The sequence below is a fragment of the Temnothorax nylanderi genome, unplaced genomic scaffold (genome assembly GCF_030848795.1).
Source record: "Temnothorax nylanderi isolate EJ_2023f unplaced genomic scaffold, tnyl_v1.0 TNYL_tig0285_pilon, whole genome shotgun sequence".
NCBI classification, from domain to species: domain Eukaryota; kingdom Metazoa; phylum Arthropoda; class Insecta; order Hymenoptera; family Formicidae; genus Temnothorax; species Temnothorax nylanderi.
In genome coordinates this window covers 35,032-58,254 of record NW_027249347.1, presented here as the reverse complement: position 1 = coordinate 58,254, position 23,223 = coordinate 35,032, and the positions used below count along the sequence as shown (strand labels likewise).

Here is a 23,223-nt window from a genome sequence, read left to right as displayed (position 1 = left end):
ATGCGTTTTGTTCCAAAAAATACAAGTACGAGGGCAATATTTAAGATCCCTGAAAGTAAAAAAAAAGTTTATTGAGATTCGAGGTCCGGTTGTGCCTCGTTCAGCCGGAAATAGCAGCGCGTACTTGTATAATGAGATTAAAAATTCTTAGTGGTCCTTCCTGTGGTTCAACAAACTGTTTTTTTTTTGCTTTCAGGGATTTTAAATATTGTCCCCTCACTTGTACCTTTTGGCACAAAACGCAAAAAGGACCACTAAGAATTTTTCATATATACAAGTACGCGTTGCTACTTCCAGCTGAACGAGGCACTTATTCCGGATCTTGAATCTGAATAAACTTTTTTTTTTTGCTTTCAGGGATCTTAAATATTGTCCTCGTACTTGTATTTTTTGGCACAAAGCGCATTTTAATTTTCGCTCCAAATTTTAACCACTAATTGCACGATTAATTACACTAACGATTAATTACACGTTATTTATTACAAATTATATACTTTAGAATATTAGAAGAATATTAGAAACTAACCCGAGTATCTTTAATCCTAACATTTCACACATACAATTTAATTGTGTTACAAAAATGTAAAAATATAAAATCAGTTACAATACAAAATTAAAATACTATTCAAAATACATTACTAATTGCTAATTGATGAAGAATGAATTGTGAGCTATGAAATGTAAATGTATTGTCATTAGACAATATTGTAGAGCAATTAGGCAGAAAACAACGCTAGCAAGATGGCATAATGCTCGAGAAAGAAAACATCTGTAGTGCCCTGACGTTTAATCGCGGTTTTGTCGTCTCTTATTTCCTAATATTGAAATCCCTGGGAGAACCACATCTTACCGCATCGCGCGATTGCCCGGCGACCACGACAAAATAAACTGCACTTAGCACGTAATCCTGTGGGAGGACCGATGGAGACTCTCCTTTCACCTATCGCGCGAGATTAATTTACAGCGGCAAATGGCCGGAGAATTCTGTCCGCAATGAAAATCATAAACTTCGTTAATTTGTTAGCCCTCTAAGTGGCTTCGGATGTTCAGTCGTATATGTAGAATGTCTTAGGATCTAAAGAACAATGTTATTGTTCCGTTAAATCCATACAAGTGACGTAAGAACCGTTCAATACGCGTTCAAGATTTAGAGATAGAAGGGAATATAAAAGATACGGAGGGGTTGATTGAATGGCATTGGCAATCATCCTAAAACGTACGTATATTTATCGACGAAAATATCACGCAATATAAATTTGCGAGTTTGTATGCGCGAAAACCGATGGTATATATATATATATATACCATAACGGGAATTATTATTTATAATATAACCGTAATCGACCACGTGCACATCCGTATGTAAATATTATGATTTAAAACAGCAAATTGATGAAGCCATCGAAGCTACAGTCTTCATTGTGATTCCACCGTTGCAGCATTTATAAATAATCCGAAGCAACAATATTATCAATTTTTCACTTTTTATTGTATAACTGAATTCAATTTCGGCCTTGCATATAGATACATAAATTAATAAGAGAAACAAGTTGTAGTCTCTTAAACCCTTTATGCAATTATTATTACTTTTAAATTTTCCATCTCTATTTCTCTTAGCGTAACGTCTGAATTATTTGAAGATAGACGCTACATTTATTTATTAAACATACTCAAACTTATTTTGCAAAGTAATATATTATAATTTCCTAAGGGTACATGTTTCAAAAATGTCTCTGGTTTCTTCGCTGCGTGCACACGACGCTCGCTCGCTCGCGTGCAATCTTTTTAAGTAAAAGCCATGACTGAAACGGCACAACTTAATTCTGAATAAAATTGCTGGGTTCACGCCAGTTGCTTGTAACGACGACTGACGTCGCAGCGTCACGGAATAACTTCCCGAGAGATTACCTGTGTTGCTCCTCACGGGTAAGCCAATCCAGAAGGAGGTATATTAAGCTATCTAAGCCAAATTATCAGAACACAAAAAATTTTATATGGAATTAATTTGCTAACTATTTGCTATTTTTTGCTTATGTATAGCAAATAATTAGCAAATTAATTCCATATAAAAATTTTTGTGTTCTGATAATTTGGCTTAGACAGCTTAATATACCTTCCAGAAGGGCCTATACATTCGTCTGATTTTAAAATAAAGTAGTCGAAGCGAAAATAATATTAAGATAATATTATTATTAAAATACAATTATTAAGAGAGTATAGTAAGAACTGACTGAGTGTGGCATCGGCAAAATTCAATTTTTTCGCATTTAATATAAAACTCCACGTTATTTTTTTACATTCTTGGTAAGTGGTCTCTTGCGGCTAAGATATCGTCTCTTATTTCTCTCAGGTGTAACTATGGCATTAAAAATAAATACCGACTTTTTGTAAGAGGGTTAGTAAGAAGAGTTCAGTAGTTGCAGCTCTGCTAGCAATTGAGATTACTTCCAGTAAATCCTTAACCTGAAACGTACTGTAAAATCGAGCGACATTTGAAAAGATTGTAATAAAATTTTAACGGAAATATTTTGAGTATCAATAAGCAAATCTTTTACGTACAAATCATATTACCTGGATAATATTCATAATTTGCTTGGAATATTCGCCAAAGAAGAAACAGAGAATAATTGTCCTACTTTAATCTTTTATGAACAGGGTGACAAAAACATCAGACCTGTTAGAAAATTTTGCCGCTTTATATATTTAGAATAAAAAGGTAAATCTCTGTTATTAAAAAATTCAGGTTCTTAGTTTATCGTAACATATGACAGATTTCGTTAAATATATCCTCTGTTTCCTCAAAGTGCCTTTAATAGCTGTTGCTTTAGTATGGGGTTCAAAATTTAATTTTAAAATATTACAGAATAGAGCTCTACCGCCAGCACACGCGATACCAATACACCTGGTGTACTATGAAAAATACGAAATTAATTACGCTCATACTGCTTCACGTGTCCGTTAAATGCATCGCAAATTCGCTCCCATGGCCATTGATTTGCGGCCGGGTATAAAATATCGCGGGAACGTTAGAGGGCCTGGAATTAATCGCGAAGCGCGTTCGAAAATTGCGCGAGCCACTCGGAAATGGAAATTAATCGATTTAATTACCGGGCATCGGGTTAATTCCGCGGATATTAATGTCGATTCGTCCGGCATTACGCGCTCAATTTAACATCCGGTCGCGACCTACCGTGGAGGAAGGATCAAGGCATGACAAAACGACCCTTCTAATTTCTATTATAATTTTCGGTCGTCGCACAAGGCGATGGAAAAGAGGTCATTCATTTTGATAATTTATTTTCCTTTAATCCTATTTCTGGGTCGTTCATATATCTTTTTAAAAACTTCTTGCAGAGATACTTCTTTATAATTCTTAGAAAAATGAAACGACAAGACAAATTGGAATAGATAAAATTTATGACCAAAATATAAAAAATATCTAGATAGAATGTATACCTATTGCAATTTAAATACAGGAGACCGGAGTTTATAAACTTATGAGAATAACGAATGAGAGCTATTTAGAAAACTGCATATTTGCCATTTTAACATTAGAACTTACATACTTATTTTAGATTACCGTTTTCTTCGTCTGTCAGTCAAAAGCTTTGCACGTCCCCATATATTACGCGTGAATTGCACGACAAAGGCTTTTGTATTTACGTATAACATTTTATCATCTTTCTTAATATATCTTATTTTTTCTAATCAATGCCGAAGAAAAAAGTGCAGAATAAAGAAACTGGAAAATATTGCTAAAAACTGAAGCCTATGTCAAAAGTATTATTTGTCACTGTCACAAAGGAGATTTCTTCACTGAGTCTAAAGTGAGGACTTGTCAATTTGTAATTAAGAAAAGTCTTAAATTAAAGCCTGGCGATGTCAGGCGTTCTCCTCGCGTCGGAAGATTAACGCCGGCGTGAGAGTCCGCAATCTCGACGCATCGCAGCGAGATTTATCGTTCGTGGGCCGTGGCGAAGGTGACGATAAATTACAAAAACATCACACATAAATCGCACCTCCGGCTGGCGTTTATAAAGCGTAACGAATAAAGAGCGCAACTATTCGCAGTAACGACAATGCATTAACGTCGCAGGACACTATTGTTCCCGACTGCGAAAACGCAATGTGAAATTAAGCCGAATACAATTACGCCGTAATAAATGGCCGTAATAGCCCAATTGTGTCACATTCTCAGGAATGCGCAAGAGTGTTGTGGATTGCGCGGTAAGCCAAGAATTGCTGCAGGCCGTTGTAACTCATGGGGCGACAACTCCTAATTACGCCATCATAATACATCATCGTGACAAATTAGTAACCCGGTGAGACTTATCTGACGAGCTGGCATGCGTTAGGAGTTCTATTTTGCCATTTATTTACAACATTACCGATTCTCTCACACCATTTCTTTGATGGTTTTAACACGATGAATAAGAGTACGATTGTTTGATAGAGTAACATAAAAATTTAGGCACTTCTTAATTCTATAAGGTTCTTGCATTATTTTTCTAAATACAAGAGGCTTAAACAATTAAGAAATATTTAAATTTTTTGATTATATTCAAGGTTGTCCTCCTTTACATAGAACGTGTGAAAAACACTCGTGGGTACAATCACGCGCGGACTAATAAAAGCACGACACTATGGCACTCCATTTGATAAAGCCCATGATAAGAATAGGCCTTAAGTAAAGTCCTTTGATCCGATTACTTGAATGACACTCCCGGAACTAATAACGCGCGACGCGACAAGTCGGTTGCGGTTTGTTTATTCAAATTAATCGACGATGGTTAACTTTCCCGTTTTATCACACCCTCGGGGTACTTCCACCTCGTCAAAGTCATACCTATGAGAGGGTGCAATCAAATTCTTTTATTATTTGTCACAATCGCGCCTTGAAGGATATTACGACGATACACGAAGCAGCATCTTACCTGCTCGAATGTCAGTACGTGAATGGTAGCGCGACGATTTGTGACATCGCGCAACGGCGCGCTGTACACCGCAAAAACATCGTGTGTCAACCAATTTATTGTTAATATAAGTGAAACGTAACGTGTCATCTCAAAACGCGACACGTTACGTTTCACTTAACGTTATTTATTGAAATGCTTTACCGATATCATGCTGAACAATGTGATTTATAAAACTAATAGTAAAGTTAACGGCTGACTCGATAGACAATTTGAAGATATATCTATAATTAAAATTATAAATTTTGCAAATTATATTTATTATACCTATTATTAATAAACATATCATAACACATACATATTATTAAATTTACTTTCTTTTGATCAAGAAAGTATTGAAATAAAGCCCGTAAGTATTTATAATCGCAATTTCGCTAAGTGCTAATGTTAGAGATTGCAAAGCCTGTAAATTCAACTTTTCTATTTTTATTCGCCGCATGTTAGCCAATCTTTTGTTTCGCGAGTACGTGCTTCAACGACAACGTCGCTATTTACGGCGCTGCTACAATCTACGCACACGTAGTTACGAACTTTAGCTGTAACAGGGGATCGCGAGAACATCAAGGAAGTCGTCCGGCGAGTTTTGTCTAAGTTAACGAACCCAGGGAGCCTGGTATCGGTTGAAGTTTGTTAATCGATCGTCGGAAATTCTTAGAGATACCTTACGTGGTTAGTTGTCAGCGGTAATTTGGAATATGTGACAAATTTTCGATACATTTAGAATCAACTAAAATTTCAAAGCTGCCGCCTTCCTTGTGTGTGAATCTGTTATACCGAAGAAAAATGTCCCGTTATAAAACAGATATGTACATAAAGGGATAAAAAGACTACTACATCTTTAATATAATTGTAATAAAGAATAAAATTTTGTTTATAATTGAGAATAATTATTATAATTTTGTTTATAATTGAGAATAATAATTATAATTGGGAATAATTAAAATGTGTAAATTTTTAATCATCAATAATTGGCAACAAAATTACTTTCCTCGAGCAGAGTTGTTCGTAACAGTGTTGTGAAAACAATTTTACTCATTTTGATTTATGAAATCACGCTTTGAATGAGAAACATTGGCGCGTATCTTTTTAGCATTTTAATTTAATTATCAACGTTATTTTGTTTTGATGTTTTGAAATTGACGCAACGTAGAGATTGAAACAGTAATAATCGAGATTTTAAAAGCGTGGGGATTCTGGATTGTAATCTGATTATATGAAAACTGCGGAAATAGTAGCAGTATTCCGCCATTGTATTCTCTTCAGCGATTTAATCGTGCTTCAAACTTGTCTGCAGTTCAATAAGACCATTTGAAAAATACTTTGAATTAAACAGTAACTTACAATTAGTGTTGACTTAACAACATCGAGGATTGGCCCATATCATAATGTTACACGAATATTTCATAAAGTATACTAGCGTGCCCTCAATCCAATAAGTACATAAGTATGTACAAAGTACAGGCGGACAGGTATTCCATCAATGGTTAACTTTTTATTTAATTTCTATCGCGCGGAAATCTTCGCCGTCTCCTTACGTTGGCCGGAATAAAGCGCGGAAGATAGGAAGGATTCGCCGATATTACAAGAACGATAGATTCACGTCGGCGGGGAGAAGAAGCGGGAAGAACTTTTTGATACGCTTCCTCCATTCGCAGATGAGAACAGCATAATGTGGCGTATTTTGATGGGCATCGTGAGTTTGACGCGCCATGTAAAATTTTGCCGGTGAGGAAGCGGATCACCGTGAAAGCGGCTTTATCGCGATGTGCGCGGCGCGGCGTCTGACGTTAGGGAAAAGGCCTCGCTAAAATTTCATGTCACGACGAAGTGGAAGCAATTTGACACGCGTCCCGCTACCGCGGTGTATATCAAATTCAAAAAAGCAACGCTCGGGTTCCACTGAAATACGATAACGCGCAGCTTTTTTTCCATATATACAAGCTCGAGTTTCTTTATGCATCAGTGTGAGTGAATAATGTTACGCGGCTCTTCAAATGATACTTGTAATAACAATAGTTGTACATTGAAGTTTTCATTTGCGCGACATATGAGCCGTAGCCACTGATACTATTGGGATGATAGGGATTTCACCCGAAAGGGTGAAATGGTAATTAAAATATTTGGGAGAAATAAATATATAATGTAAATTTTGCAAAGCCAAAAATATCGATAAAATTTACACACCGATTATTTATTTAACGACAATACTTAACAGTTTGAAAATTTATATTATTTTTAAACATAAACGAGTCAGATTCTAATAATCCAATTAATTTTTTTAATTTAAATGCAATGTAGTTTAACAAACACGCTTTAGACTCGTTAGGAATACCTTAAAAAATTTGTTCTGGAAATCGAATTATCAGAAACGTTTATGTAGCGATTGCAAATTACTGGAAAATAACGGTTGTTACGAAAGAAAATATCGCTTGATTTGCACATGCAGGTTACTCACCATTTAATTTTTAATTACAGAGTTCAACACATTTTATGATTACGATTATTATTATTACAATTATTTAATTTTACTTAAATTTACCATCTATTATTGATTGTAACATCTATTAAAATAACTTTGCTTTCGATCAAAAATGGATATAAAGACGGTAGACGGAAGTTATAAAACACAAGTTTGATTATATTCTTACTGTAATTTAAAAAAAAGGAATTATTATGTAAAATATAATTCCAAAAATATATAATGGCCGCATTATTCATTTTGCAATCGTTATTTCACTGGAAAATATATGAAATTAGTATCGAAGGTATACTTTAACTCTCATTATGCAAATTCCTCGGAGTCAGGAATAAGTGTCGCTTTCGTACATAAGCAGGCATGACACGTTTCATTTAATATCGCGATGTAATATGTAAATCGTTGTTCCCGTTATCTTAATGTCACAGCTTATGAAATATTTTCGAGTTCAAGCGTGACTCAGGCAACTGCATTAATGTTTGCTGCAGCCGATAAGGCTCTTCTGTTCCAACATCACCATGGATACGAGGCAGTGAAACCCATTTGGAAGGATAAGGATGGTAACGAAAACGAGGATTACCATCAGGTTAATTCCGAATATGTATTCGCTTATAATAACAAGGATCGTCATAAAGACGTTTAATCCGTAAAGATTGCAATAAAGATCGCATGCTAATGATTATTTTTTATATCCAAAATATGTCACATTGTTTTAGCCTTATTTCTGCTAGATGAAACGTCGCCGTAAATAGTATTGCGCTTTGTTCATCAAAAATCTCTCGTCATAATGCTTACTAGAGGACTTAGACATTCTAGTAATTATGTTCTTTGTTGTACATGTTTACAATTACTACAACGATAATTAAAACTGAGGTAACATAATAAGTTTGGCCATTTATAGAAAATGTAATTGTTTAAAGTTTGCAATTTGCAAAATTAAACTTCTATAAAGTTATAAAAAATATGCATATTAAGCTGTTCTTGCATTTTTTTTATGTATATCTGTCTGATCACAGTCGTTTGTGGCTCTAAACGCGATGTCGTAAAGTTCCTGCACCTAAAGCTTACTTGGAAGAATTCTATATATTGAGACTCAAATGCCTTACAAGAGGTAAATATAGGGTGTTTTTCATTTAGCGACTCAAGTCGACACAAGCGTCATTCTGTCTTTTTTCAATATCTAGTGAGCAACAAAGATAGAGTGACGTTTGTGTCGACTTGTATCGTTAACTGGAAAGCACCTATAATATAATAGCAAATTCATAAATCGTCCTCGCCTCGCGGTTGCGCCTAAAAACAACGGAGAGATCGAGCGAGAGATCGAGTGAGAGATCGAGCGAGAGGCGTTGTAGGATGGATAATCAAAGATTGATGCTGGTGCCTGCCGCGGTTCGTCCAATATCAGTCGGATGAGGTGATTGATCGAGACATCAAAACCTTTTATGGCTACGCCGTCTAAAAATCCGCTGGGATATTACCGAGAACAGAGGCTCCGCCGCGAATACTTTCGTCCGCCACTACCTCGTTCGTCTATCGTGTTCAACTTTAAATCGAATTTCGTACTTTGCGCAGAGTCACGCTCTATAAACCGCGAAAAGAGACGGTTAGCATATGATGAGATTCGGAGAACCGCAATTAAACTTCCACGCGCTTCCGGAAGCTAAAAAAATGATCGTCGGAACGGGAAGAGTGAATACAAACGAATAATGAATAAACTATTCTTCTTTAATCTTAACTTGTTCTAGACCTCATAGAGATAATGAAAAACAAAGAAAATATTCTGTTCATTATGGATATTAATGCATAATATATAAAAGATTGTCGCGCAGTTTTCTTTCATACTTTTCATTAAATAATTTATAATTTTTATCTTGTTTATTTTATAATCACTCATTTGCCAAGATGCGTCGAATCAACGAAATGTTGTATTTTTTTAACAAAACAGTATAAAGTCGAAAAATATATAAATAAAATTGATTGACAGTGCGGCAATAAGTCGTACGCGTATGAAATAGCAATACATTAATGGTTGCTTACCAACACATCTATCTTCCACTTTGCATCGTATCAAGTTTCGGTAAATCTTATCTCAAATTTAATTAAATACTCCAGATCGCGTATCGGGGGTTGGATTACGTTTACGTTCTGTGCTACGATCGCAAATTAAGTGAATTTTCGCTCCCGTGTTACGACACTTCAACGACCGGCACAATTAAATACATAACGATACAATTGCATAATCCGTTTTTCATTTCGCGAAATATTACGCGTTTTTGATATCGGATCAACGGGTCGCCTTCGCCTGCCGCCGACCAGTAATTAAGCAATTAACAATGTTGATTGTGCAACTTGATATTTATTTTTTAAACTGTGGTGTGCAAAATTTGATTTCGCAAATATGAATTGACATAGATTTTATTCAAAACGCTTATTAAGAAACAGTGGAAAAAATGTTATAAATAAGGGCTACACAGACGAAAGATATCCCGATTAGAAGAGAAAAAAAACCGAAATATAGATATGAGATAAAAAGTTGACAATATTAGAATATAATTTTTATTATTTTCGAAAAAGTTATAAAAGTTTTAAACTTTTGTAAAATATATGTTGGCTTCGCGTGTCAATTAAAGAGAGACACATAAAATTATAAATATAGACAAGTAATGGAGGCATGTAATTTGTAAGTTAAACGCGTGCGTTTAATTAAATTTTATATTAAATCACACAATGGGTTATCTATCACACATTTCTATTTTCACCGTTGTAATATAAGCACACACAGAGTATGGTGTGCGGATTTCATGCGACATGCTGACGATTTTAGTGTGGCTACGCTGTCAATATTGATTTATTTTAGGAGAACATGCGCCCGCGGATATGTTGGACATATTGGCTTTTCGACTTTTTGATACGTATTATTCATGTATTTTTTTATTGAATATAATACAACATATACAATTGTGTATAACTTTTATATATTTAAAGTTAATTATTCGTACTAAAAGCGTTTAACTAATTAAATTACATGCTATTGTATTTATCAGAAATCAAATGTTTTACCCAAAACTTGTATAGAGAAACTGCGCATTATAGCCCGATTGCTTTTTATTTAATCTGGGTCACTTAAATATTTGAGTTGCTGTCGAACGAATCTGTTTGAAATATAGTTCGCAATGCTGTATTACATCAAATTCAAACGTTATATATCTGTTATGTGCAGCGTAATAGTACAGTGTTATTTAAGTTGTAAATTTGCAAAAATGTTTTTCAAATGGTTTCGTACGTATAATTTTTTACATTAAAATTTGCACCTTACCAAATACCATATTTTATAATGTTTTATATGTAACTACGCAAAGTCACAAACGTGTAAATATCGTAAAATTTTGTGAGCGTCCAATCTTGATATTTGCGTTTAAAATATAAACATTTTTATTTATTACGTATATATATCTTGCTATCATATTTCATCTTTATATTTCGACTTTAAGCACCGCGCCGAGGCGTAACATAATTTCGCACGTGCATTGTTTATGCAACAAATGCATTTTGTGTGCCGTTTTGCACGGCGTACTGCTGTATTTCGGAGTTTAGTGCCTGTTTACCTTAAAAGCCATAACGCGGCTTGACGCGTAATTTTCCGCAATGCGCGATCACGTAACTCAGTTTGCCAGACGGGATGCGAGATTCGCCGCGGGTTCGGATTCTAGGATTCGGGTGCGCGGATTTTGTTCCCTTCGAGGGCTTGGCACGTGTCGAGAAAGCCGCTCTCATCGGCCTGAAAGCGGGGTCCTTACCCGCTGTGAATTTAATCAAGACGCCTCGAATAGGCCGGATAGCGAAAGTTTAATCAGGCACCTAGCCGGCCGCCATTCGATGGGCGCGCTTCGCCTGCCGTCGCGTCGGCGTTATTTTCACAAATTACTTAACTCCTCCTCTACTTGGGACTGATTACCCGCTCGTCATTACGTAGCTTTAACCGGATCGCCAGCAATCGGAGATTTAATCAGAAGGGAAAACCACGAGTGGATCCCACACAATATATCATGACTAAGCGTAAGGGAATAGAGATCTCCATCTGCTTTAGATAGTGCTTACACTTGTTCACATTAAACGCCGAGTTGCATTATGACACAATAGCGAGGATCTTAACTGCGTGCGATAACATTTAGTGCACATCGTCGCAGACATAACTCACCCGCTCCAATTTACGACTTGACTACGTTTTGATAACGAACAAACATTCTGTTAATTGTTGCAGAATTGCTATTATTTTTATTTTCATTACGTGTTTAATTTAGCTCTATATTTATATCTTTATTGTGTAGATTTTAGCTTGAATATTATCTTATTTCAAATAAGATAATTATATACTATGATAATAAATTAATCTCTAATCATATTTAATCTCCTTAAAAAATAAAGACAGATATAAATTACCCATATAATAGATAAGAAGTTGTAGAGTAAGAAGAGAGAAAGGAAATATTAGTAGAATAAGGAAGATTATCTAAAGGAAAATGTAAGAATAATAGACTGAAGAAAATGTGAGAGAAAGAGCAATCTGAGAATTGGTAACAGTGGAATCAGTGGAATGGGTAACAAGCATTGAAATTTACAAACTGCAAATTGGATGAAAATACATGTGAGTTTATCAAAGGAAATAATATTCGTAAAGAAGAGCTAAAGAGAGTAGCAATTGAATGTGTGTTTGTTCGTAAAGAACAAATGGATAATCCTGAGAGGTATAAAATGTAATATAATATTCTATATTTAAATCAAATATTTATAATCTATAGTCAATTCTCAATGTTGTATTGTTAACGTTTTTGTAAGCAAGACCATCCCTTTGCCGTAAAAATATTTGTGATTAAAATTTTTGTGAAATTAAAAATGAGAGTAAATCGAGCGAAGTGATCAAACAGTTATGAAAATACTGTTTGAATATTTCTACTATCTTTTGTTAAGCATGCACTATATAAACGCATCAGAAGCGGATTCATGTAGGCAACCATAGTAGCACCACCATATCACAGAGCGATGCTGCGAATGCAATTCCATATTATCTTACCTGCGTGTTCATGGATTTTGCAAAGCCGCGCTCATCCTTGAATCCATTATGATGATCTGAATTACGTGTAATTAACTACACGAACAAAGGGAATACCCTTTTCAATTAATGCGGCTTCTTCTGTTGGACAAAGGAACGCATAATTTTTCGAAGTCGCGACGCTGAGAGGAACGAACCGGTGACAGTTATAGCTTTATTGGAGCTCACTTAAGCCACGTCGGAGTAATGCACCACGTAGAATATAATATTGCTGTTGCGATCTATTACGATAAATACAATATTAACTTGTGAGACAGCCAGAAATCGTATGCCTTATTGTATGTGAGAGAATTCTGTCGCGTACAATAAAAGGGAAAATACAATTTGCATAACGCACAAGTTAAATATGCGCGTCGTTACATTTAATTGCGGCGACTACTTCCCATAATTTTTACGAGATCCCTACTTGCTTCTTCGCGACGCGATACCACCTCTCACACGACGAAGGAAATGCAACGACGTAACGTGATAAAGAATTCCCAACGGTGGCAGAAACAGCTTTAATTAAAGGCGGATGAGATGTAAGCACGAGATGTAGGTCCGCTCGTTCAAATGTTTTGTCGTCTTCCATTTTCTCAGCGAAATTCGCACATTATTTGCTTTAATGACTACGTCTTATCTTCAACATTGAGAATTAAATGCAAAGTGAATTGGACCGCGATTTCCGCACTTCGACTTATGTATCGCTGTTATCTTCCGCCTTTTTATTACCGAGTCAGTTGCGATGGATGTGGAAGTTGCGTTCATTAAAAGTGACAAAATTTTTACTGAAAAATATATATCATGAAAATTGAGAGAGAGAGAGAGAGAGAGAGAGAGAGAGAGAGAGAGAGAGAGAGAGAGAGAGAGAGAGAGAGAGAGAGAGAGAGAGAGAGAGATATTAATTTCGCACCATACATATATGCTTCCCGATAAAACTATTTTGGCATATAAAGCTTTAAAAATATACTGGAAAATAAAAATAAATCGCGTGTAGCCTTATCCAGATTAAGATTTAATAACAAAATCTATTTTGAAGTCTAATGCAAGTTATTTACAATAATTTTACTATCCCCAATATACAGCTCACCCATTTCTTTTTTCTCTCTTTTCATGACGATATCCTCAACAAGAAAACGTATAATCAATTTGCAAAATGTTTTATTATTGATTTCGAATTGCACCATAGTGTTATGTATATTGTACGATATTTTACATTATACTCTTTGAGCTATTTATACGTATGCGAAGATGTTATCGTTCACACTGTTCGCGAAATCATCGCTACTAAAGCTCGACAATTTACTAACTCCGATACGAATCCATCTATGCGGGCGGTTAATCACAAATTCCTTTTGCATTATATTAATACATGCTAGATAGACGAATTCTCCACTGGGGTTTTCGAATTGACCGCTTGCGGGTATTACGTGGCGCACGCGGGGTCTCTCAAGGAATCGCTCGAGCGAGGCCGCTTTCATGTAGCGTCGTATAGAATTACAAAGGCTTTGATCCCTTACTTCGACAAAGTGCTGCGGGGTGAGGAGCGCTACCATTGCCTTAAGTGCCAAAGTCAGAGATATGTACGGTTATCTCATTGAGAAAAACTGGTCGCTCTAAATGAACGACGTTGGCACTATATGCTAATGTCACGTATCGACATATAATGTCGATCAATTTTAAAACAAACTTACATTATACATAAATAATAACAGAAAGTATTCTAATAAATCGCAATCTAGAATATTAAAAAAATATAATAAAGAGCTGACGAAACCATTTTTTATCATTCTTATTTTAAATTTAAAATATCATTATTGGATATCAGTACCTATATATATATCTCATTCTAAGGATAATTTCATCAAATTATATATATAATGAGAATTACATGCTACATTGTCGATAAAATAATTTTGTCAATTCTGTGAAATTAAATTTACATATTTAAAAAATATATACGGCTCGTTCCTGATTGCTAACTCATAAAATATTTTAATTTTAATTTGTGACATTTTTAACTCTATTTCGACAATGGCACCAAATGGTGATTATGCAAATTTGTATTAATCGATATAATTTATATGTATAATACCCACATGCAATATTTGTGTCATAATATGTAGTTTAATTATTTATATTACTTTTGCATACTGCATGAATATTTAAGCTCGACGGATGCCTGCGTTAATGTAACGAGTGACTTAGCCGTTTATTACGAGTAACGCGATTAAAAGTGTAATTGATCACACGCTCATTGACCGAATAAATTTCCGTTGATAATCTCACGAGACAACGTTGCGCGAAATAAATCACGGTGTGACAGTTCGCACCACCCGTAATACAATTTTTCGCCGTGCTGCGCGAAGCGATAAGGACGATAAATGCGCTGATATATTAGAAACATGCGTATTACCGCGTTGGAACGCGTGAAAGGGAAACTACGCGTGATACATCAAGTCATATAAAATTCTAATCTCGATCATTAATAATCACCGGTGGAGCATTGCGAGCACCGGCTGTCGCGATGTGTTTACGAAGCTATTTATCTTTCTCGCGCAGTACTAATCATGGCTGGAGTAATTGTGGCTGGATTTTGCCATTAATGAGAAACTGGTTATTGACGCAAGTACTGGTCATTCCGATAGTTTCCCGCTATTTCGCACGAAATAGTAATTTATTGACAAATCCATAGATTACTTTAAGATACATCTTTATACGGATAATTAAACACGACAGCATTTATATATTAATAACTTACAAAACCAGCAATGCGCTTTTTAATAAGAATATTATTTAAGACTAAAGGCTTGTAAGAAAAAGGCAATATAATAAATAACCAAATAAGTACTATATTTCTATTGATGCTTTTCATAATTAAATACATTTTTTTCGTTTTTTTTTACATTTTCTTTTTGTACATGAATTATAATACATAAATAATTAATTAATTAATTGATGTACATCAAGGAAATAAATAATTTTTTATTATGTTATAGAATGCATATACGATAGCTACATTTTTGGAATATTGTATGAATTTTAACATTTCGATATAATAGCGCACAAAAATATCAAAATCATTAGATAATCGACATAAATATCGACCAATCCTCGCATGTATATGTACGAAGAGAGAGAATCATCGAAGGAAGAAAGAACATAAACGTTTTCGAGTTAAGTCATCGTCCGTAATCGAAATAATCGACAAGTCACTAGTAACGACAATTATTCATTAAATGATTTTATTAAAATAACAATACGGACATCATACAATTACGACGGCTAGTATTTATTCAGTCACAACAAATATTTATATGTAAAGCTTGTTGTGCACGTACGCAATTAGTTATTTTCGGACATGTAGAATGTATATATGCTACTTTGTTGTAATCGATAAGTGACTGTGAAACTGAACAACGATTAATAGTGTGAAATGGATAAAACGTGGTCAACTGTATTTCTATTGTTAATCAATATAACGTTGCATGAATGTTCAGTACTTTTGGAAGCATTAATGACTTGTTGCACGTACAACAAGTCATTAATTCTGTAATTCTGTACAAAATATAATACATAAGTAATAAATAAGATACTTTTTGCATACTTTCATCAATGCAAAACATTAACAGATGCAAGTTATAAAGATTATGGCAACACTCACATAATAAAAATTAGAAATAAAACAATAAGAAATTGCCGTAACACTCGTATTCTTATAGAAACGGTTAATCAAGGGCTATCGAGGGACCAGTGTTTCAAAGAGGCTAGTTGCACGGCCAAGATCATTGAAGTATGTTTGTTTGCGTATCGTCTAAGCACATGTAGAACATTGTTCGGTGACAAGGAACTTGATTCCGCTCGATCAACAGGTCTTAAGATCGCGACAAGTGCCGCTTTACACACAGAGCAAAGGTGTTGCGCTTGAGCAAGCAACCGTGACAAGTGTAAGTGTATTGGAATCTCGAACTTTGATTTACGTAGCAGCACTACCGACCCATGAAGGATCGTTGACAGTTCGTCTACGTGTTAATTCGCGGGAACAGGTGGCTAACCATTTTATCGCACGCATTTTGTCGTTAATAAAGTTACATATGAAATCTATATATCATCCTATTATTTATTTAGAGGGAATTTATCGTATTCGCACATTTGCGTTCTTTAATACAAAAAATAAGTTATTAGAACGTGAAATTATACGCGTTTAATATTTTCGAATAAAAAATCTTCCTCGTTGATTCGTGCTTTAATCAAAAGAAATATTTGCTTCAAATTGATGAAAAATCCATGAACGGGAAAAAGTGCGATAAATGTGGGACAGATTGTAGATATTAAAGATTTACACAAAGCAATTGGTTAATATATTAAAAAGAAAATTTATATCACAATAATGAATAATAAATTATTAAAAATAAAATATATTCTTTTATATGGGTTTTATCATTTGCTCGTTTTTACAAGCGCGCAATAAAAACCGATAAAAAGCCATAAATCAGAGAGATGGCTGATGTTCCGCTCAAATTGCGTATTTATCAACGAGTGGGAAGATCGTCAGTGTCGATACGAGTGTTATCTTAATTGTCGTTTATTTGCCGGCTTTGTTCCCGTAATGGAAACAACACTCGATACGCCTTTTCACGCGCCGTGTGAGTAAGTTTGTGAGTAATTAAGTACCGGAATGAAGATTGATTAACTACGCGGGGATGCTCGTTAAGATCTCATCGCTTTTGTATCGCGAACTTGTCGAAAGCTCTTCTCACCGTCCCGTGTTTTTACGGTCATTTAGGACTTAAGGAAGATGTTAACATTTGATCGAGGGGAGCATAAAAATGACCAGCAAATTTAATCGCGAAAAAATTAACCACATGTACAATAGTTCCGCTTTCTCTAGATGTAATAAAATAAAATCAAATTTGTGTTACTTTATAAAAAATATGAAGAAAATCTCTTTACATTTGTCTAAATATTTTTATGTAATTTGCATTTTTATTGGAGCAATTACCAATTTATTTAGGCAAGTATCTATTTGACAAATTCGCAGAAAAAAATAACAGTACCGTCAAATGTTGCGTATATATCTTTATTTCTGCAGCAATAAGATAAAAGAAGAATTGTTCAGGGAAGTGATTGTGTACATCTTATGTTAGTTAGTTTGTAACACAGTACTCGCAATCGGAAAATTAATTCAGGCGCGCTCTCAACGGGCGGTACGTGACAAAACGTAAAAATTAAAAGCTTCATAATCGCCGGTTACGTCGCCGGGCATTCTGTAACCGAGATTAATCGCCGAACACTCGACACGGGGCTTCTAGAGGAGGCATGGCTCTAAACTGCCCCGGCCGCGACCGCGATATCTCGCGCGAAGGGCGGACAGAATTACGTTAGCCTTATCGTTAGCCGTTAACCCACGTGCCCGTTTCCAAGTGATACGTACAGTAGGTACGCCGCCGTTGAAATTGCACCGGGAGAAAAATAGCCCGGGGAAATTCCGCGACGTTAGCATGTCGTACAACGCCGGGCTACGCCGGTCGCCCGTCGGGATAAGTATCCCGAGCGAATGAGAAATTTCCGTGGGAATTTTAATTGAGCTTCTGACGACTGGGGCGCAATAAGCGCGGGAGAGTGCTGAAAAGCGAGCTGCTTCCGGCTCGTGATCTCGTCCGGCGCTACCCCGCCGTCTGTGCTTTCGCTGAGTAAAAACTCCGTTTCTTGGTTGGAATTCGCGTAATCCACGTAAATACGTTTTTACGAGCTCGTCACCGACGTTTACTATTGCTTTTTATTCGCGAGCTTTCGCTCGCCTCGCCTTGTGCTTGCTTGATTTCGACGAATCTAAAGAACATTCTAAATTTTTATTTTCTATCGATCATTACTGTTACTATAAATTTGGTATAATTATTCAACCTATATTCTTCGACTGTTAACTTTTCTCTTTCTTCGAAATAAATCTCTGTTGAAATAACTCGAGTCTTTCAATTATATGAAAATTAAAGTTTTTCACTACTTCTTGGTGAATTGATGGTTAAGATTAGTTTTATCTGTTCTGCAACTAGTTTTGCAATTTGTTATCTTTACGCTAATGGTGTGCTATTGTAACGTAACATATCGTATCATATTTACTTATTATTCACTAACTTATTTTTTTTTATATATGTGGCAGTATAAATCTCTAATTTACATATCTCGGTGCATCTGTGTGGATCGTGTTGCAAAGCAGGCGCTCCTCGATACAAGATATTTATACATCGTTGTTCGTATTTGAGAAATAAATCCGCGAGAACCGGCAGGGCGGGATAGCACGAGAAGAGTCGTCGACTGACCACTTTCCTCCCCGTTGTCGGCAAACGCGTCAAGTGCAAATTGCAGTAGATTTAGACGATCTGGGTCAGACCCTCCGCCGTGCATAGGTCATCGGAATTGCGACCGAGCGCTCCGCGATTAAAACGAATCCGCGAATGTGAAAGACTCAGGTTTCTCTGAACGGGTTTCCCTGTACGACAGGAGGGTCTTCCTTCTCTCAGCCCTGGAAGCCCCTTATCGCCCCTGGAATCGTACCTGCGTCGGGATCGAGCTTCTTGATTTACGATCTGGGATACGAGACTGCGCGTATCGCGGCTTTTATAGCTCGGACCACATATACGACTGATCTTTTCATATCATTTCATATACGCGCGAGACCGCTCGTGAAACCGTTTCGATTCGCGGAATTTTTACGAGGTGGTTTCGTGCGGTACATTGCCGATTTAATGGGTGGGCTGAAGCAACACGCGAAATTCAAAGAAAGTTATCACGAGTAAATTGCATGGCTGCAATTAGATTATAATTAATCTTTAACTGATAAGGAGAGAGAGAGAGAAAGAGAGAGAGAGAGATAGACAGAGAAAGTCACGCACATGCTATGAGAACGAGATTATTGATACTTCTAGATTTGAAAGTGAGAATGTAGCGATAAAAACATTTTAAACATACGTCAGATATCATCCATTATGCGCCTAACGAATTTTTTTATTCATCTGAAGCGCTAAAGATATTGACTGGGAAATGTCTATTTGATTAATGTAATTATCACAAATACCTCAGTACAGTCGGAGTTAAGGGTTGCATTACAATAATTAGATACCCCATTAAATTGATTGCTCATAAATAGCGAAGTACATCTCTCAATATGCACGATGGAAACACCAATTAGTTTAATCGAGTCTCATTCATTTTCTGACACATATCACGCGCGGAACGAAAGCATAATACAGCCGCGGCGACGCGACGTTTACAAATGTTATACCTAAAATCGCGCATTGTAGTACGCGCCAAATTATTTATGCTGACTTGTCGACTAGGTTCAACGCATGCAAACCGTCAATCGCTTAATTCGCACATTAATGAATTTGGACTTGAATTTATTTATTACTTTTATCGTGTCATTTTCGTTTATGGAAAACCTGGTTGCACAAAGACATAACGAATGGCGCGCGGTCAGTTTATTATTTGCGGGTAATAAATTATTTAGGGGTGACATTTAATATACTGGCGATATAATCTTCTCCAATTCTCAAGATGAAGATAAAAAACAATTTAACGCTTCCCGGTACGGGATGCGCGCAGCAGCGGCGTTTTCTCCACGGCGACTATATCATACCATTGTTTCGCGATTCTGGACTCGGTTGATTATCGTTATGCATATATGTATGTATAACATCGCGTTCGACTTGCCATGCCTCGGAGTGCCTTCGCTTCCGCGTGAGCAACAATGGTATGGAGAAACATGCAGAGAGCTAGCGCAAATGCGATACATTTAATCGTTTGATGTGGAGATACGGGGCTATTTGCCTATGTATGCGCGCTCGTAATTGAACACATTTATATTCACCGAAGAAACGGTGACTCGCGACACACTCGTCGTCATTCTCGTAATCGAAACAGCCGTTATTTGCGTCGTTTCAAAGGATTGTCAGGCCGGCTAATAGCGGGGCTCTTTAATACGTATATCCGCAGAATTTCTTCACAAAGAAAATCCAATTAGCGGTGCGTATGGCGAGTGCCAGCGGCTGTATTTCCCTTCGCGTTCATTATCATAGCCGTAGTCCATTAATCAGGTTATCAAATGTGGCGAGGTCGATCGTTAATGTCGATTGTGCCTTATTGAACACCGCCATAAATCCCGTCGATCAAATTATATGTCGCGGGTAATGAGCATTTACGATAATAATATATTATAATAATACTTATATTATTAATCCGCGCGTTATAATGTATAAACGGTAGCTTGTTAATCGCATGATCGCATTTATGTGCAGTTATGCTGCGCCAGATTTACTATATTATAGGTACATAGCGCCGCTTGTTATTCCCAAATAGACAAATCGCACGGATATTTTCCATGTATATAGGTACGTGATACCGTATAATCCACTGCACTCCAGCGAATATGCTAATCATCGGCGCTAATCGGCAAGCTCCGCTACAGAATTAAAGCAAAAACCAGTTACGCATGAATTTGATTTAATGCCGTGTTTCGTGCATCGCGCGCAACGCTGAGAGAAGATAAAGAGAATTTTCGCGAATATATCAACTCGACATTTCTTATTGTCACGACAAAGAAGACGGAGAAGACATTTCCATCGAGCGCCAGCCAACTTCCGGTTGGCTCTCTTTTGCGAAAGCCGTATCTTCCCGAGCGCGTTTTAAACTGCAGTAAAAAAAAATTATGTGTCAGTTGCTCGAGATTAGCGTCGCTCCTTAAATATAAAATGAGAATTGTTACAAAGCACGCAACTTTTTGTCTTCGATCTTTTCCCTTGATTCACGGACTATACAGAAAAATTAATTAGAAAACTCATTGTTGAAAATTATTACATTATTATTATAGTAAAGAATTAACATTTTTCGACAAATTATTATTGTGAACATTTTATTTCTTTCACTATTTGATTTTGTCACTATTATTCTATTTCAGAAGCAATAGAATCTTATGTGAATTGAGAGCTGCGCTTAAGGATTGCTTTCTATTTGAACGAACGCGTCTTTTAGAACTCCTGTTTTCAATCGAGTCGGATAATCTCGAAAAGAAACGCGTTATTTCGCCAGTATTGATTTAAGAATCGTTCAGAAACGGGAGAAAAAGACGGTCCTCGTTTATAAGTAATTAATTAATAAGTTAACATAAGAATTAAAAAATATTGCACGGAAAGTATGGCAATGCAACTGCAATAGATCTTTGAAAATTACTCGAAAAATATTCGAGGCAGAAAACTAACGTAATGCTCTTATGCGCAATCAATATTTACTCTTTCAAAAAATATTGCAGCACCAAGAGCGGTACGCAAATACAATAAATGTACAGTTGTATTTAGCTAACGAAATAAATTTAAATTAATATCAGTACCATACAACTTTCTCGCAAATTATTAGCAAAGTTATTAGTATTGGTATTTATACAATATTACAGCACTCATGATCATTTGCAGGTAGGCATACTCAGTTACGTATAATTTATTAATTACATAATTTATATCACAATTTCTATTATATAGACTTTCCATACACATATATGTATATTATTATCGCGCTTTGTGTCTTCTGAATAATTATTTGCAATACTTTGAGATTTAAGAGATTTAAAATAATAGTTAAAATATTCCCAAAAATCGACCCTCTCAAGCAAGTTAAACATCTTGTCTCGACATTGAGAAAAGCTCGCGGTTGTAATACGTATTTCACAGGAAGAAGGAAGTCATTCGCGATGCCAGCTGAGAGGAAGGAAGCGATTTAATGCGATCTCCTGGATCATTTTTCAATGCACGCTACGTGAAGATGCGATGTCTATTAATACGTAATCGGTTTTATGACATCGCGAGTCATCGTGAAACGCCATTTGGAACTCGCGCCGATTCTTGCGAAGTGGCATACATGCACATAATTATCAGTATAATTTTACATCCTACAAACAACATACACAGGATACGCAAAAAACTAAAATAAATTCTTTAAAAAAAATTTTTTAAATTTTATTTAAATAATTTCGTTTTATCGTATTATATTTAAAAACTTTATTGTTTATAACATTAATATATACGATATTAATTTTCGTTCTGTAATATTTTTATTACAGCATTTTTATACCATAATGTTAATGTTTAAGGATTCTGAGATGATTCTTGTAAAATTCTAATCCTACAAGTGTGGATTTATAATTATTTGAAGATTGCATTTTTTTATACTCATTAAAAATAGATATTTATTTTCAGTCAGATTTTGTGTATACATAATTATAAGTTTCTATATGCTTAAAAATTTGTCTTTTATATAAATATCTATTTTTATTTCGTTTCTGTACCTACATTGATTTGCGAACCACTATGTTCGAATTAACGAGATACTTCTTGTCTTTCTTTTTGAGTACATTATTTCTGTTTACTTCTGTATAAGTAAGTATCCTATGCTTTGACGTCTTAAATGAAGTAAGTGAAATTCTAGTGTGTTTACTTTTATTAACAGTTTCTCTAGTTCATTGTCAGTTACTTCCTCGTTTATTAATAATTGCATGTTTTGATGTCTGTCTCCATGCGACGTTTATCTAAATGTCTCGGAAGTGCATCTTCACACATGGACATCTGCATAAGCAATCGGAACCGGAACCGGGCGCGGATGCACGCGCGTATATGCGCAACGGCGTGTATGCAGAGTGT

The 23,223-nt window shown here is 35.8% G+C and overlaps 1 long non-coding RNA gene across 1 annotated transcript in view; it reads right to left on the bottom strand.

Annotated features, from left to right (window-relative positions):
• Positions 1 to 23,223, bottom strand: part of LOC139780583 (uncharacterized) — a 98,366-nt gene that overhangs the window by 64,899 nt on the left and 10,244 nt on the right. The gene's annotated exons all lie outside the window — the stretch shown is intronic.